Below are 15,761 nucleotides of genomic sequence, written 5' to 3'. Positions count from 1 at the left end.
TTGGCAGAATGTATATGTCGATATACTGCATGCTACCATTCAACTTGGTCAGGACGAATAGGCGGGATATAGTTGGTTGGACATTCTTGATTGGTTGGTTGATTGATTGATTCTGGGGTTTTACGTGCTAAGACCAGTTTTATGAGGCACGCCGTAGTGGAGGGCTCCGTTTAATTTTGACCACCTGGGGTTCTTTAACGTGCACTACAACGCAAGCACACGGGCGTTTTTGCATTTCGCCTACATCGAAATGCGACCGCCGCGGCCCGGATTCGCGGCTGCCGCATTGAAGGGCAGCGCATTTAATAAGACTGTATAGAACATTAAAACACCCACACACACAGCGCCCGTGTGTCTGTGTGTTTTAATGTACGTCTATATATATGGATCATTAAGTACGCTGCCCTTCAATCAAGCATGTTACTATTATCTTCTGCGCGCATCACGCTACCCATCCTTCTGACGTACGTTATAATTCAAGTGCATGTAGGTGTGCGCGCGAGAAGTCATGATTTTAGTTGTTTGTGCTCACAATCAAATGTATACACTGGTCATGCAACTCGAACTTTAGAGTAGATGTAACTGCAGTTATTATTACTAATATTACTATAGTAATAAATACTATATATATATATATATATATGTATATGCTATCATGCATCACGCATTCATTTCCGTGTTTACTGAGGCCATATTTGTTCTTTGTATCCGACGGTTTATGCACGATAACCAGAAGAGACGACGACGTTGCAAGTCGTAAACGATAGTTTGTGATTACTAGCAAAGACCGAAAATTCAGGTTTCACTGTACCCTGAATTTTCTAGTGCACTATAATCAGGATGAGACGTGCAGCCGCTGTATAATGATGTTATGTATCGAGAGATATGAGACTTCTCCCTTGGAAAACACAAGCATTAAAAAAGAATATTAAGCTTTAGAAGCTTGCTAATAAAGCAGGCAGTGTCTATGGCAGGGTGCAAGTCGGAAAAAAAATACAGACCATCAAAAATAAAAAAAAGAAACACCGCCACATTCCATCACGTTCTGCGTGCTATCCTAAACCAGAGATCAGTGTGATGATGTTGTCGTCACATATCGTGCGATGAGATCATTGAGTAGCCGATATTCAGTTACGATCAACAGATGATCAAAGCAGTGCAGTATGGCGGAACAGCACGTATTAAGCGTGCGTGTATTGTACGGAATGAGGTGCGTAAAAATGAGCTTCTCGATTGCTGCGTAATTCGACCTAGAGCCGCTTCTTGAGGATAGTGCGGATGATCATCCTGCATGGGGCTTGCGCAACCCTATAGGATTAATCCGATGGGTTAAGCTGGACGCCATGCGCTGTGCTTGGCGCATTCAGTGACAGCCAGTTGGTTCTTTGTTCTATGGTGACAGGTGCGACCACGACCGGCGACTGACTTTTGCACAAACAAGCTCAAGCGCCGTCCAATTGAGGGTTATTCAGCCTTCGATTTATGGTTAGTTGCTTGTTCAGTCTTCAATTAATGGTTAGTTGCTTGATGTATCGCAGCTGTGTGGCACATATTACGTGTGTTTTTTCGCTTTTCCATTGAGGCGATGGCGGACACTCCGCCGAAGAAGCCGCGCAAGGAGTACTTGCACCATAGCAAGGAACTCGGCGTGCCCAAAACTACGTTTTGTAGACGCTGGAAAGCAGGCGAGGAGAGCGTGGGTTGTTTCAGCGCACCGAGCAGCGCAAAGCCGTCTACGTGCGTGGATGACTTACCTCCTTCCTGCGCAAGTGACCGTGTGTCCCGCGATCCCTCGCCCGTCTGGTCTGAAGAAAGCTATATGTTTCGCGAAGAAGCAGAAGACTTTGACCACGCCGTATCTGTTGAAGATGGATCGCCGCCGCACCTCATCGAAGAGGAAATATTGGCTAATACATTCGCTGCATTCAGCTCAGAAAAGCTGCCACACCTTGGTACGTCCAAGGCAGGAGCTGCTGCTATGGCCATGTCATTTGCATTTACACACGGCTTGACGTGGACAGCGTTGGGCGATCCGGCTGCACTTGTGAACAGCATCACGGGAGCTGACGTGTTGCCGCGCAGCAAGTACGCACTTAGAAAGCTGTGGTCCACAAAGAAAAGTGACTTAGTTAATTATTGGTACCTGTGTGATGTTTGTCAGGCTGTGCTGACTGTGGAAAGCGGCGATGCACTATGCACTGTCTGTGGCACCAAAGAAAATGTGTCCATTGTGCATTCAAGAGGGTCATTTTTTGTGGCTTTGGACACAAAAAGTCAGCTTGGCCTTCTCATTGACAGGACAAAGGAAAGCCTAGAGGAAGGGTTGTTGAGGAGAAGTCAGCGATGTGATGCAGTCACTGACATAACAAGTGCTGCTTGCTTTCGTGACCTTAGCACAGCTGAAAACTTGAGCTATGATGACTCGACTATGACCATCAACACAGATGGAAGTTCAGTCTTCAAGTCCTCCAAGACATCAGTGTGGCCTTTACAAATTGTATTGAATGAGCTAGCACCTGCCACACGACTCCAAATCCTGTTGTGACAGCATTGTGGTTTGGGAGCACCCATCCAAATATGCAGACGTTCCTAGCAAAGTCTGTTGAGCAGGTAAGAAGTATGAAGCCGATAACATGGAAGACTGCATCATCTGTGCACCAGTCTAGAGTAGTTGTGCTGTGCTGTGGATGCACCAGCACGTGCTGCTGTTTGGAACATTCTTCAGTTCAGCGGTCTGCATGGCTGCCCTCGGTGCCTTACGATGGCAACGCATAGAGAAGGTAAGAAATGCATTGATATCTTCAAACTGTTTTTATGACTGTAGTACTAATGTGCTTATTATGTTTGAGCAGGGTATATTGTATGCAGGCAAAAGTCTTTTCATTTTAAAATTTTCTCTCTAGAATACTGAATATTGAAGCAGAAGATAGAGCTGCACACAAGGATGCTCACTGTAATGACAGATAGTACAACTCATGTGACCCGAGCATGCTTTATGTGGCATCTTGAGAATATTTATGCACGTAATTGAGTCCAAAAATATTCACTGGAAAGTATATTATTTGCAAAGAGCGGGCTTAACTTGACTGTGGATGAAGTGTTAAAGACAAGCTGCATGCTTCTTAAAAAGAGTTTTCTATGGCATGTGTTACTTTAAATGATAACCTCTGAGAGGAAAATTCGCAAAGTAAGCATAAGAAAGTAAGCTTACCTCGACAAAACTCATTTCTATCGAGCTCACGGTAATGTTCTTATGAGGCTCATCTGCTCATTTTGCGCACATCATTCAACGAGGACAAGCATTTGTCATGTCTGCGGATGACTATCCTTGTGTTACCACATTTTGCATGATGGAATATGCAAAATGTGGTAATGTAAAATATGTGCTAAGCACATTTTGCAGTTTGCCCATGCAAGTAACACGCTCAAAACAATGTAATTTTTATTACAGAAAGAAAACAGTACAGTTGTCTTCTTTTTTCTACGGTTAAAATTTGATTGTTATGAGCTTGTTACCGATGATGGTCTTTTGTTATGGTAGAATTAGGTACTCCGAAGTCTGTGAGTATTATTTTATTTCAAGGAAACAAGTGGTAAGATGTCATGCTACTGCTTTTGGCCAGAGACAACCTACGAATTTAGAACCGAATACACTGCCTCTTCAACTCCAAGAGAATATGTACACATGTGCCAGACAAGTATGTCTGCTCATTTTCATGATGTCACAGTTAAGAATTTTTGGTATGGCGTTGTGCTCTTATGAACACAGGGTTCCCAACCGTCCCAAATTTAATGAAACAGTCCCTACTTTTGAGTATATGTCCAGAGTTGTGACTTGACCTAGTTGGGATGGCCAAATGTCCCAACCTTGTGTCTTTCTCCTTAAACACAATCAACCAAATTTTCTTTTTATCATGGCTTGAGCGCAGTCACGGATTTGTCTCTTCTGTGTTCTGTAGCATTGTCATGAGTATAAAGATGATTTAGTTTTTGTTGTGGTTTTTCTTCTGTTGTATGGTTTCACCATTCACAGTAGTCTATCTGTATTGGTGGCTGTGTTAGTCAGGCAACTACTGCACCTTGCTAAATCGCGACATGATAGGACAAAAAATTATAATTAGAAACTTTGTTGCATGTACAAAATGGCGGCTGCTATCATTGAAAGGGTCAGTCGACGATAGACCCCCTCCCTCTCCAATCGAACTTCGTCTACTCATCAAGAGTTGGCGACCCTATATGAGCAAGTCTACAACAAACAAATACAGACAGCTGCAGAGAGTCTTTGTGATCACGTTTGTGTTCAGATACCTGCATTAAGCTTGGATAAGTCTTACATGCGGCAGTTTCACGTAGCCATTAAAAGCAAACTGCATTATGTTACTACTGAGAACGATTGCACTCTGGTGCTTCTTGAAGTACTGTCACTGTATTGGTGGCGAGCAGACCAGCAAGCTTAGTAAAGACTCGCATTCAGGTCTCACTTGGTTGGAATTACCGTCATAGTTGCCATAGTTATCAATGTTAACCTGGTAGAAAACAAGAAAATGTCGGAGGGTGAAGATAACCTACAGCAGCAGGCTCATAAAAATTGAAAAGTTTAAAAGCAACGAAGTCATTTTATTTAACATTTTGATACAAATGTATACAGTTGCACGGTTTAAAAAATAACGAGTTATCATTCCCTACTGTTAAGTCACAATCACTTAAATTAGTAGTAATATCCTGCGCTCTCTCACTTCTCAGGATTCTAATCTGCAGCACAGCAATTTTTACCATAAACTGTGTGCGTGTACATACATTTTCCTTTAAATTTGTAGCTTTGCATCAGATAATAACGTGGAAGTGCAAGGTATATTTGCACTAATTGAAAAGTGGTGTGTGTCTCTGCAATTACATTTTGGGTTGTGGATGTATATAGTCCACAGGCACAGTGTGAGTTTGTGGACAAAACTTCCCATGAATGCTTTGGTTGTCCCCAAATATACTTTATGTAGTACAGTGCCTTTGTAAAAGTGTACAAGCAAGTTTCACATTTAATTAGTTTCAGGTGGCATGCGCTACATTGGCCAGCCAGCTGAGAAAGGGACACACAGCCAAGTAATCAGAGACATGCATATCGCATGCATCACAGAAAATACAGTGAATGGTTTCAAGGGCCCGTCGGCTTTAATGAGCCTTAAAGGTAAGCATGCAGAGGCATTTATTTCTGCCTTTATTGGTGCTGTCTTAAACAATCAGCTTCAACAGTCTTAAGGTGAAAAAGAAACTAGTTTATTAAACCTTAAATGGCTCGTAAACAACCTCTAAAATTTTTTACGCATTTCAAACATATATGCTTGTCGCGTAGAGAATGCTGTGACCATAATCTCTGGCGAATGCAGCAGCCTTAAGTGCCGCGGGAAATGCCGCAAATTCAAAAAACAATCACGTGCTTCTCTCCTGGCCTATCCGGTGCTTCCTCCGTGCATCGCCGCATCACTCATGAAGAGGGTGCTCCAGGTGACGTCACTAGGGGTAAAAGCTCTCGACTGGTCAGTCGTTGAGGAAGGACAGCGCCAACTTGACAAGAGCCGACTGTGTGTTCCGAGAATGGAGGGATGCTCACTCATTGTGCACAACTGAACCTTTTATGAAGCTTCCTTTCAGTCAGGATGGCGATTAGGGGCGGACAGTGGAGGAACCGTTCTTCTGGCCTGCAGTTCCGAGATATAGCTTTCACTGTACTGCTGCGTAAAGTTGGCGAGCGTATGTGATAAGTGGGAGAGAGTGCAAGTGGGGAGAGTAGCGAAGAAGAACAAGAAACGGGAAGTCGCGCTTTCACTGTTCAAACGCCTGTAACTTTGCTATTACTGCACAATTTCAAAATATTACAGCCATATGTTCATAGTTCAGCAACACTGGAGATGAATTGCAACAAATGATTGAAGACCTTAACCGAGCAAGTGTAAGAGTGGCGTTGAAGACTAATATGCTGAAGATAAAAGTTAATATTCAGTAGCCTGACAAGGAAACAAGAATTCATGATCGCCAGTCAGCCTCTACAGTGTGTACAAGAGTATGTTTACCTAGGTCAGTTACTCACAAGGGGCCCTGACCATAAGAAGGAAACTTCAAGAAGAATCAAAATGGGTTAGAGTGCATACAGCAGGCATTACCAAATCCTAACTGGGAGCTTACCACTGTCGTTGAAATGTACAATCATTGCATTGTACGAGTGCTAACATATAGGGCAGAAACTTGGTGGTTAGCAAAGAAGCTTGAGAACAAGGTAAGGACTGCACAAAGAGCGATGGAACTAAAAATGTTAGGCGTAATGTTAACAAGACAGGAAGAGAGCGGTGTGGATCAGAGTAAATGGGGATAGCGGATATTATAGTTGACCTTAAGAGGGAAAAATGGAGCTGGACAAGCCATGTAATGTGTAGGATGGATAACCGGTGGGCTATTAGAGTTACAGAATGGATACCAAGAGAAGGGAAGTGCAGTCGAGGATAGCAGAAAACTGGGTGGGGTGATGAAGTTAGCCAATCTGCAGACGCAAGTTGGAATCAGCTAATGAAAGACAGGGGTAATTGGAGATCGCAGTGAGAGGCTTTCGTCCTGCAGTGGGCAAAAATTCGCTGCTCATGATGATGTTCATAGTGGACTAGTACACATCAGCCTTTATGTAACCTAATTTTCGACCTCAGGGTTGTTTAGGGGCCCTTTAAGCAGGTAGCTCTTCCCTGCTCCATATCTATCTTAGCGAAGCTGTCAGGGAGGTAGCACTGTGTATGCAGCCTAACACCTGATGTCAGCCTGAGGCCGGTGGTGCAGGTCACCTGGCTTCTGGTAGGAGCATCATTGTCAGGTGACTTCGATCAGTAAATGTATGTGTTTTGAATGTTATTTTTCAGGTTTCGACCTCGTCAAGGGAGTCAGCGTGGAATATATGCACTGTGTTCTGCTAGGAGTCACGAGGCAGATAACTGAGGTCTTGTTCAGTACAACTAACTGTTCCGAACGGTATTATGTTGGTATGTATATTTCAAATTTTGTTTCATGCTTTCTATACTTGCAGTAATCAAGCAAGGCTTTGATTATAGCAAACACTTACAGAGGGAGCTTCTGTGAGGCATGGACTTTGATGCAAAACATGTTAAATAATAAACAAAGCAAAGCAGAGTGCAGCAGGTTTAATAAAGCAACTATATAAAGCAGATACACGAATTATGAACAAAGCAGCAACCAGATTGAGCAGTTTATCAAGACAGGCAGAAAAGAAATCAGTACAATGAGAGAAAAGTGAAGGAAAAATTTATTTATGAAAGAGAGCATCATCGGTAAACAAATGTCTTCTGTGGCATTCTTAAGGGATAATATAGCATGGAATGATTAACGATGATGAGCAATGACTTCTGCCGTAATATAGCTTGTGCTTTTACATATTACGATTCTTAATAATGAAATACGTAACTGCCGTGTACAAATTCGTTGTTATCCAGTAGTGGAAGGATCTTTGAACCATTAATGGTCATGTTCAAGTGTACACAGATTATACACGTACTCATTTCAGTGACTTTGCTGTATGTGCTTTTCGTCTATATCTGTTCATCTTGCTTGAATGGCTTCTGATGTCACTTACGTGGGTATATTAATTACTTCTTGCATAGCACCATCTGCAACACTTGCAATGATGCAGTGCAGATATGCAATAATAGCATATTATAATGATTAGTTATCATTTTGCACACAAAAAAAGAAACATGGAAGGCTATAACACAGATATTTGTCAAATCGTGAACGTTCACATGGCCAAGAACCAGGACCACTCATCAGCTCTTATTTGTGCATTTCTGCATGTGTGTCTATTAGAAAGAAGGGTACAAGATTAGAGTAGTTTACAAGGGTACGGTACAAGCCTTAGTGACTCAGTGGCTATGACATTCAGCTGCTCAGCACGCAGTCATAGGTTCTATCATGGCCGTAGTAACCATGCTCCAATGGTGCTGTGCTTTGGAAAAGCTAAGTACATGCTACAGAACCTCAGGTGGTCTAAATTCTGAGCTCTTCACTACACAAACCCTCACAGCAAGTGTGCAGCTTCACGATGTTAACCACACAATTTTATGCCGAATGTAACCACAGAAGAGTGGAAGAGGTGTAGAGGATGAAGGCTGCAGCTTTCATGGAGAGCGTAGACTGATGGGTTAGTCGGTAGGGCATCATGTACACTGTAGTGCAAAGGGCACACACACAGTGCCATGTCCCTGCCTTTTGGTCGCCATGTGTCTGCCCTTGCACTACAGTGTACGTAGTAATCTATATTTGCTTACAGCTATCTTGGTGCTGTGTGTTGTTACAAAATTTCTTACAGTGCTTTAAAAGGTACCACCTAAGTATAAATTATTCAGGTATGAGAAAATGATTTCAGTGAACCTTTCAACTATTGCTATGTTATGGCACATATTAGAAGAATACTATTAGGCGAATCGTGGCGCCACAATGTGCAAAGGGATCGGAAAACCCCACGGAGAGGAGCACAAGATTGCTTTTGAGTTTTTGGCAACCTCATGGCACGTAGCACTGCCATTTTCGCAAAAGATGATAATCACAGTACACTTTATGCAATCAGCTAGCATGTTCATTTAAAATATGTAACAAAAGTCAGAGGTGTTCTAATAAAGCTTGTTGCTGGGATAGTCGGTTCATGTTATACCTTAGACCATATGGTCGATTAGCGCAAATAATGAAGGAGGGACGGCTGCAAAGGGAGTGCCAAAGGTCTAAGGTATGTCAGAGGTGGTTGGGTGGGTTTGGTGCCCTTTAATGTAAAACGTATGGGGAGCAAGCATTGCTACCCTCTTGGTGCTTCGTGCCACGTAAAGTGCGTGCAGATTGTTTTAAATATGTTGATAAAGAAGTGCTGCCCGATGCATTGCAAAGTTTCCTATAGTTGATGCAAGAAATATGAAAAAAAAGAGCTGCATTCGCCTGTGTGCACACCTCCACAGACTGACGTGCCATGAATAAGGGTGATTTCATTCTTGGGGTTTACTCTTACTGTATTGAACAAATATCTTGTCAGTTCATTGAAATACTTTGTATAATAAATCCCAGTGCCATTTTTATATATACAGGCAGCCCATCATCCGTGAGAGAAGTTAACAACCGCTTGCTAAGCATTCAACCTCCTCACTGCATCACATGTCTACCCCGTCGCATCGATGACACGGCTCATTAGAATGCTTCTGAATGGAAGCACTGGCTTCTTTTTATGCCCCGCTATGCTTCGATGGCCTGATACCCCAGGACTACTGCGTCACCTGGCAAAGCTGTCAGAGGCTGTGCATATTCTGCTTCGAGAAAAGATATCTAGTGAGCAGATAGACCATGCAGGTAAATTACTGCATAAATGTCGGCTAAGTATCTACGTCATAGGTCACTAGAATCGCGTGTAATCTTTGTTCAGAAATAATGTGTAGGGAGTGGCACAGTAAATAATCGTTTGTTGAGTTGTCAGTATATTCAATAACTGATATCAAGAAATTGTGCAAGTACTCATGTTAAACAAAAAACAGGGCTCACTTCTGTAAAGTTATGCTCGTTTCATTCATAGTGCAAATGCTGTTGAAATACATTTCAATTATGGTATTTTTAGTGACAAATGTACATATGAGTGAATCTGTTGAAGGAAGCTGGTTCTGCTCGCCTTTCTTTGTTTTGGGTATTGTTTAATGCACTCTGAAATGTAGGTTGTACATCTCTACTCTGTAGTTTGTAAAATCATGTAAGGCCCTCGCCGCAATTTTATCATTGTGAAAGGCTAGTCTACTCAGATGATTACTGGTAAAGCGTTAGTGATGCAGTGTGAGGACAGTTAGGGAAGTGCACAGATGTAACTGTGTGGCACTCCACATGTGCAATTACACACATGCATACCAAGCTATATGTACTCGATGTGCATGTATTTCTTTACTCTGCAGTTGTTATACATTCTTAGTAAATTGTATTATTTGGTCCACCAAAAGTGAAATATACCTGTTGTAAAATGTGCCATTGGGGAGGGGGGGGGGTGTCCTCAGCTTGGGTGCATTAAGAATAAGTTTTGCCTTGGCAAAATTGGCCCAACTTTGTAATAAGTAGGTTATAAAAGTGAGGAATGAAACAAAAAAAAAACTTAAGCATGACATGAAGATACAGGAAGACAGCGGTGTAAAGTAGACAGCAAGCAGGGGTAGCCAATATTCTAGTTTACATTAAGAGGAAAAAATGGCGCTGGGCAAACCATGTAATGTAGAGTAGATAAACGGTGGTCTATTTGAGTTACAGAATCAATGCCAGTGGAATGGAAGCGCAGTTAAGAATGGCAGACAATTAGGTGCGGTATGATGACATCATGAAATTTGAAATGCACAACTTGGAATCGGCTACTGCAAGGGGTGCTGGGGGAGGTCTTCGTCCTGCAGTGGACATGGAAATAGGCTGCTGCTGCTGCTGATAATGAGCAGGCTTTAAAATGGTTTGAAAATAGTGCACAACAAAAGTAAAAATAAATGTTCATGCTCTACAACCGTATTTAATGTGATACAGTGTAGTGCAACACGGGGGTATTGAGAAGCACAGGAGATTGAATACCTGTCATGCTCTACCAGATTTTTTGGCTGTTCCACCCACTTAGTAGTTTGTGTTTCTATGTGGCCGTATAAATTTGCTAGTTTCAAGAACTTTTACTGTGGCACTATGGACAATAGAAAATACTTCGGAATCTCTCACATCACACTGATGTCCTGGATCTGCGGCTTCAGCATGAAATTAGAGGTTTGGTCTTCATTTTTCTTACTATAATCAACCTATTGTGGAATGAACAAAAATAGTTTTAAAACCATGGCTTGTCAGTCTAAACTGGTTTAGTTTTCCTTTAGTGCACTTTTAATGTCATCACATCTCATATATCAACCATGTAGCTGCATCTGATTCAAACAATGTCAAAATGTTAAGGTAATGTTCTAGAAGGGGTAAAGAAAGTGAAAGTTGAGACGGATAAGGAACATGATGATTACACACTAAAACATTTGTAATAAGCAGCATATTTTTATGAATGCTTTAATTTGGCAGACCATCCGGTCCTTAGAATGCCTCAAATGATGCCAGCTTTAAGAAGTAGGTCTCTGCACAACAGTGCACTGTGTCAGCACAAATATAGGGACATGATAAAATGTACATGTTGTAACACGTAGCGTTACAACATGTAGTGTTACAACTGTGTTACTACATGTTACAACATCTGTTACAACACTTCTCGCATTTACATATTGGTTCACTTGAAAAAAAGAAATGTTGGCAGCACTGCCCCATCCCTCTTGTGCTGATGTCACTTCCAAGCCATTAGTAGTGCACTTGCCTGGCAGTGGCACGAGCCCTTGTTGCTTTTGGGGAAGTGGACATGAGGTTTTTAACAAACATCCGGGGACGCCAATGCAAAAGCATTAATGTCCAATTGAACGCAACTGAGTGGTTTTTCGAGTTCTGTGCTGCGAGTAATCTTTTCGAGTTTTGCAATTAAATTGATGCGGGTTATTTTTTTCCACAATTTCTACACTAGTGCGTTGGCTGTAGACCAGAATCGTTTCGACTATATTTCTGAAAAACGAGTGCATTCATTTAATAATATTTATTATTTGCTACATACTGAACGAGCACCAGCGGCCACCAAGGCGAGCAGGCGTGCGCAACAGCTACGCCTTGTGGGGGTGAGAGAGATACAAACCGCGTGCCGACTTTTGAGTGTGAGGGTGACATGGTGTCGGGGTGATGCCCTCTCTGCTAACACAACACCTGGCGCACTAACGTGGCACCAGGTGTTATGTTTTGCCCACTCTGCTCCGTCGAGGCATGCTCAATGGGCCATTTGATGGTTTTCCATCTAAACTAATGCCTTCCCCGGTCCTTTCAATAAGTTTAATTTAAATGCTTGTTAAGGTGTTGCCTTTTTGAGGTGCCCGTAAATATCCACTCATAATATAAACAAAAGCACCACATGTGACTAGACCCTTCAGCTTTTTATACACCACAAAGATTCAGTGTTCTGATTGCTCTAATTTTTTTCTTTTCAGAGCGCCTTCTGTCAACGTTTGCAGACGCTGCGAGTCACTGTATGGTGTGACAGCAGCGACATTTAACGTGCACCAGCTTTACCACCTGGCAGACAGTGTTCGACGCTTGGGGCCCCTGTGGGCACATTCCGCCTTTTCGTTTGAAAGTGGGAATGGTGGCTTGTAAAGTTGGTGACTGCTGCCCATGGCCTGCCCCATCAGATTGTCGAGCGGGTGGCAATGGGACAATATTTAGGGCATTTCATCGCCACTGCAGATATCTCGGAATAGGACGGAGTAGTTTGTGATCGTTTCCTCAGGCACCCACATATCCAGAATGCAGTTGAAGAAGGTGGTGCAACGCTTCTTGGCCTGAGCAAGCATGCTACGTTCATTGTTTCTGAAATGCAAGCTCTCAATGACACTGGCTATGATGGCAGTGGTGTTGAGTGTTATGAGAGACTTGTATTTAAGAAACAGGTGTACCACAGCACACTCTACAAAAGCCAACTAAAAGCGACAGCACATTTGTGCAAACATCAGAAGGCTTCTTCTGCATAGAAAAAATGGTTAGTGTGTTGTTGAGGGCAGGTCACACTTGCTTGCTGCTGTGCCGAGAAGTCCTTTGCTGGAGGACCATCGCTTTCCTGAGCACATCCAGCAATGTTTTATGTCAGCAAAGGCTCCACCAAAAGTTTTCAGGCCATCAGACAATTTGAAAAGCTGTGTGTACGTAGAATTCAGCAACACACAGAAAGCATTTTTGTGCCCTATGCTTAACATGATTGAGAGAGACTGAAGAATGGAATGATGCGCCAGACATATCACTGATTTCTGGATTATTGACGGCATTCGGGATATGTGAGAACCGTTTTGTTGACTAATGGAATTTAAGTTAAATTATGGGGTTTTACGTGCTAAAACCACGATCTGATTATGAGGCACGCCGTAGTGGGGGACTCCGGAAATATCGACCACCTGGGGTTCTTTAACGTGCACCTAAATCTAAGTACACGGGTGTTTTCGCATTTCGCCCCCATCGAAATGCGGCCGCCGTGGCCGGGATTCGATCCCGCCACCTCGTGCTCAGCAGCCCAACACCACTAATGGAATTTAAACGGACATGACAAAGAAAAATGATTTCACCTGCATTAGTAATTACCCTTATAAAATACGAAAAATGACATTATTACCACAAGAGGCTTGGTAAACGAGAAAAGGCAGGGAATGAAAAAACGAGTGACGCTGCCGCTTTTAAGTTCTCGTACCAGCTCACTGTGATGTCATAGATTTGGATGGCGTCTGCTAGGGCCTAGTTGATTGTTTAGGCGTAAAAATGGAATGCATTGTGTTCTAAAGGGGCCATGGACTGAACATGGCAAGTTTCAGGAAATTTCACTGAGCCAACTTGGTGCAAATGTGAAAAAAATTTTTATGAAATTGAAAACAAATTGAACTCTGATCTTCATTTTCTCTTCTAGTAATCGTCACAATATTGAGGAAAAAGAGGGTTCAAAAATACTTTATTGTTCTAAATTGATTTTGTGTTTCTCTTTAGTGTCCCTTTAACACTCCCAGGTTATTGAATGCTCAGATTGGCTGTTTTTTTCTCTGTTCTGTATCGCCAAATGACTGAGCTCTCATGATGACTTCAACTGTTGGTACAGCTTGTCGTGGTGAAAGCTTATAGACACCTGTATCACTCCTGCAGCGGTGGCATAGGTCGCCGTAAATAATGTGAGTGCTGTTCCCTGTCAGGTCCAGCTAATGGCTTTGACCTGCATGAGTTGGTCATTTATGTGCCTGTCATTGCCACTCATCGCATCCCAGTAATGATCAGCTTCGAGCAATAGCCCGACTCCCAACGCCAAAGCAAGGTCCATCCCATGCGTAGTCAGCAAGTTGGAGCCCTTGTTCTTTCACGAGACTGGCTGTAGAGTCATCTGGGGGCAGCAGGAAGTCCTTACAGATCACACAAATTTCAAGTGCTTTGACATGTACTCTGGTGTTGTAAAGGTTACGCAGCCACAGTTCTACTCACTGGCACTTTCTCTTGGCGGATAGCTTGTTGTTGCTGAAATTGTAAACAGTAAAATTTTGCTTTCACTTTTGTTGTTTACCTGTTGTTGGGCCTGAAGTTGCTCTTGAAGATGATCTACTTGTTGGCGGAGAGTGGCGAGGGCTTCCTGGTCGGCCATGGCGGTGCGGTAAGTTCGTGTTCTGGGTCATCAGTTGTGGGTACACATAATTTTAATGCGTCCACACGAAAGACGGTACAACAACAACTGCCCCGAGCACACATAGTTTGTCTTCTGTCGGGCGAGAGTGTTCTTATCACGTAGGCGCTCGGTTTAGCAGCGTCGACGCTGCACGCAGGCGCAGAAGCGGCGCCGCACCATGCCGCCACAAGTATATAGGGGGATATGTACAGGCTCATTTGTAGTTGTACTTGTTTTGTATATGATGATGTATCACCATTAGCATTGCATAGTGCTGCTATATTACAGTTTGTTACACATCTGTCACCACTGTATAAATAGTATTCTAAAAGGTTCTTTTATATATATCTAGTCATTGTATAATGTTATGTAGCAGCTCTTTTCATTTTAACCAAGGAAGGTGATGTGTCGCTCTAGTTACCACTGACATTTTTGAATAAATGTTTTTTCAGTTAATTATTTATTTCTCATAAATTCAAATGTAGCCAACTGACCCTGTATCCTATGTGGCACACCACTGCAGCCTATATGCATAATAAACTGTGTTCTCCCTTTAGAGTTTTCAATGCACTGTGTCTGTGCCAGAACCCCAGCCTACCCTGCCTAACATGATGACATCACACTGATGACTTCATGCTAGTGGTTCTAAATACTAAGCTGCTGCGAGAAGTGTCACATTACTTGCAACATACCAGGAAACTTTCAAAATGCACCAATACAGAGAAAAACGCAGCAAATAGTCTGCAATAGCTGATTAACATTCTTCCGCAGATGACAGGCAAAAAGTTAATGATATATTTCAGGTCCAGGTCAACCACCAGGACACCCACATGAGTGCTCTACAGCTGGCACTTTGTTAGTAGGAAAATAGAACAACAGATTCTTCGGCAGCCATCAAAAGTTCATGGATACTGGAAGCCTGGTCTCTCCATATCTCTCGAAAGCTTGGACATTGTGCGTGTTATTGTGCCTACCCACTGTGGTGACTCTGGACCTAAGGAATCTGGTACAAACATGAGCTCGCAGCTTTGATTACTGGGCATTGTGGCCCCGTGCAATTGGGGCAAAATGCAAAAATACCTTGACCCCTATTTAGGTGAAAACTAAAGAGCCCTAGGTGGTAAAACTTCTGCCGAGATTCCTACTGTGGTATCCTTCCTAGCCCCCTGTGTACCCTCGGGATGCTCAGGCTGACATGAGCTGTGGTTTGTAAAATGAATTAAGGCAATGATTTGGAGCATGTGTCAAGGTGACAGTGGCTTTTGTTAAATTGCCTTTAGCGTTATGCTGCCCTAAGTACTATGAAGTATGTATACGATTGTACATGCGTATTCTTTGCATGTACTGGTGTCTCAGAAATGAGATGTAGCAGGAGTGAGTACTACAGGAAGTGAAATTAAAAACCAATTACTTAGAAGAAACACTTAGATATAAAACAATAACGTAGTTAATCATCAACATATGGCCT

The 15,761-nt window shown here is 42.7% G+C and overlaps 1 pseudogene; it reads left to right on the top strand.

The window, feature by feature from the left end:
- Nucleotides 1–1,585: 1,585 nt before the first annotated feature.
- LOC125945115 (uncharacterized) lies at nt 1,586–12,873 on the top strand (annotated as a pseudogene).
- The last annotated feature ends 2,888 nt before the right edge of the window (nt 12,874–15,761 follow it).

The sequence above is a fragment of the Dermacentor silvarum genome, chromosome 4 (assembly GCF_013339745.2).
Source record: "Dermacentor silvarum isolate Dsil-2018 chromosome 4, BIME_Dsil_1.4, whole genome shotgun sequence".
Lineage (NCBI taxonomy): Eukaryota > Metazoa > Arthropoda > Arachnida > Ixodida > Ixodidae > Dermacentor > Dermacentor silvarum.
Note: the sequence above shows the minus strand (reverse complement) of the source record. Positions and strands in the feature narration are given on the sequence as shown.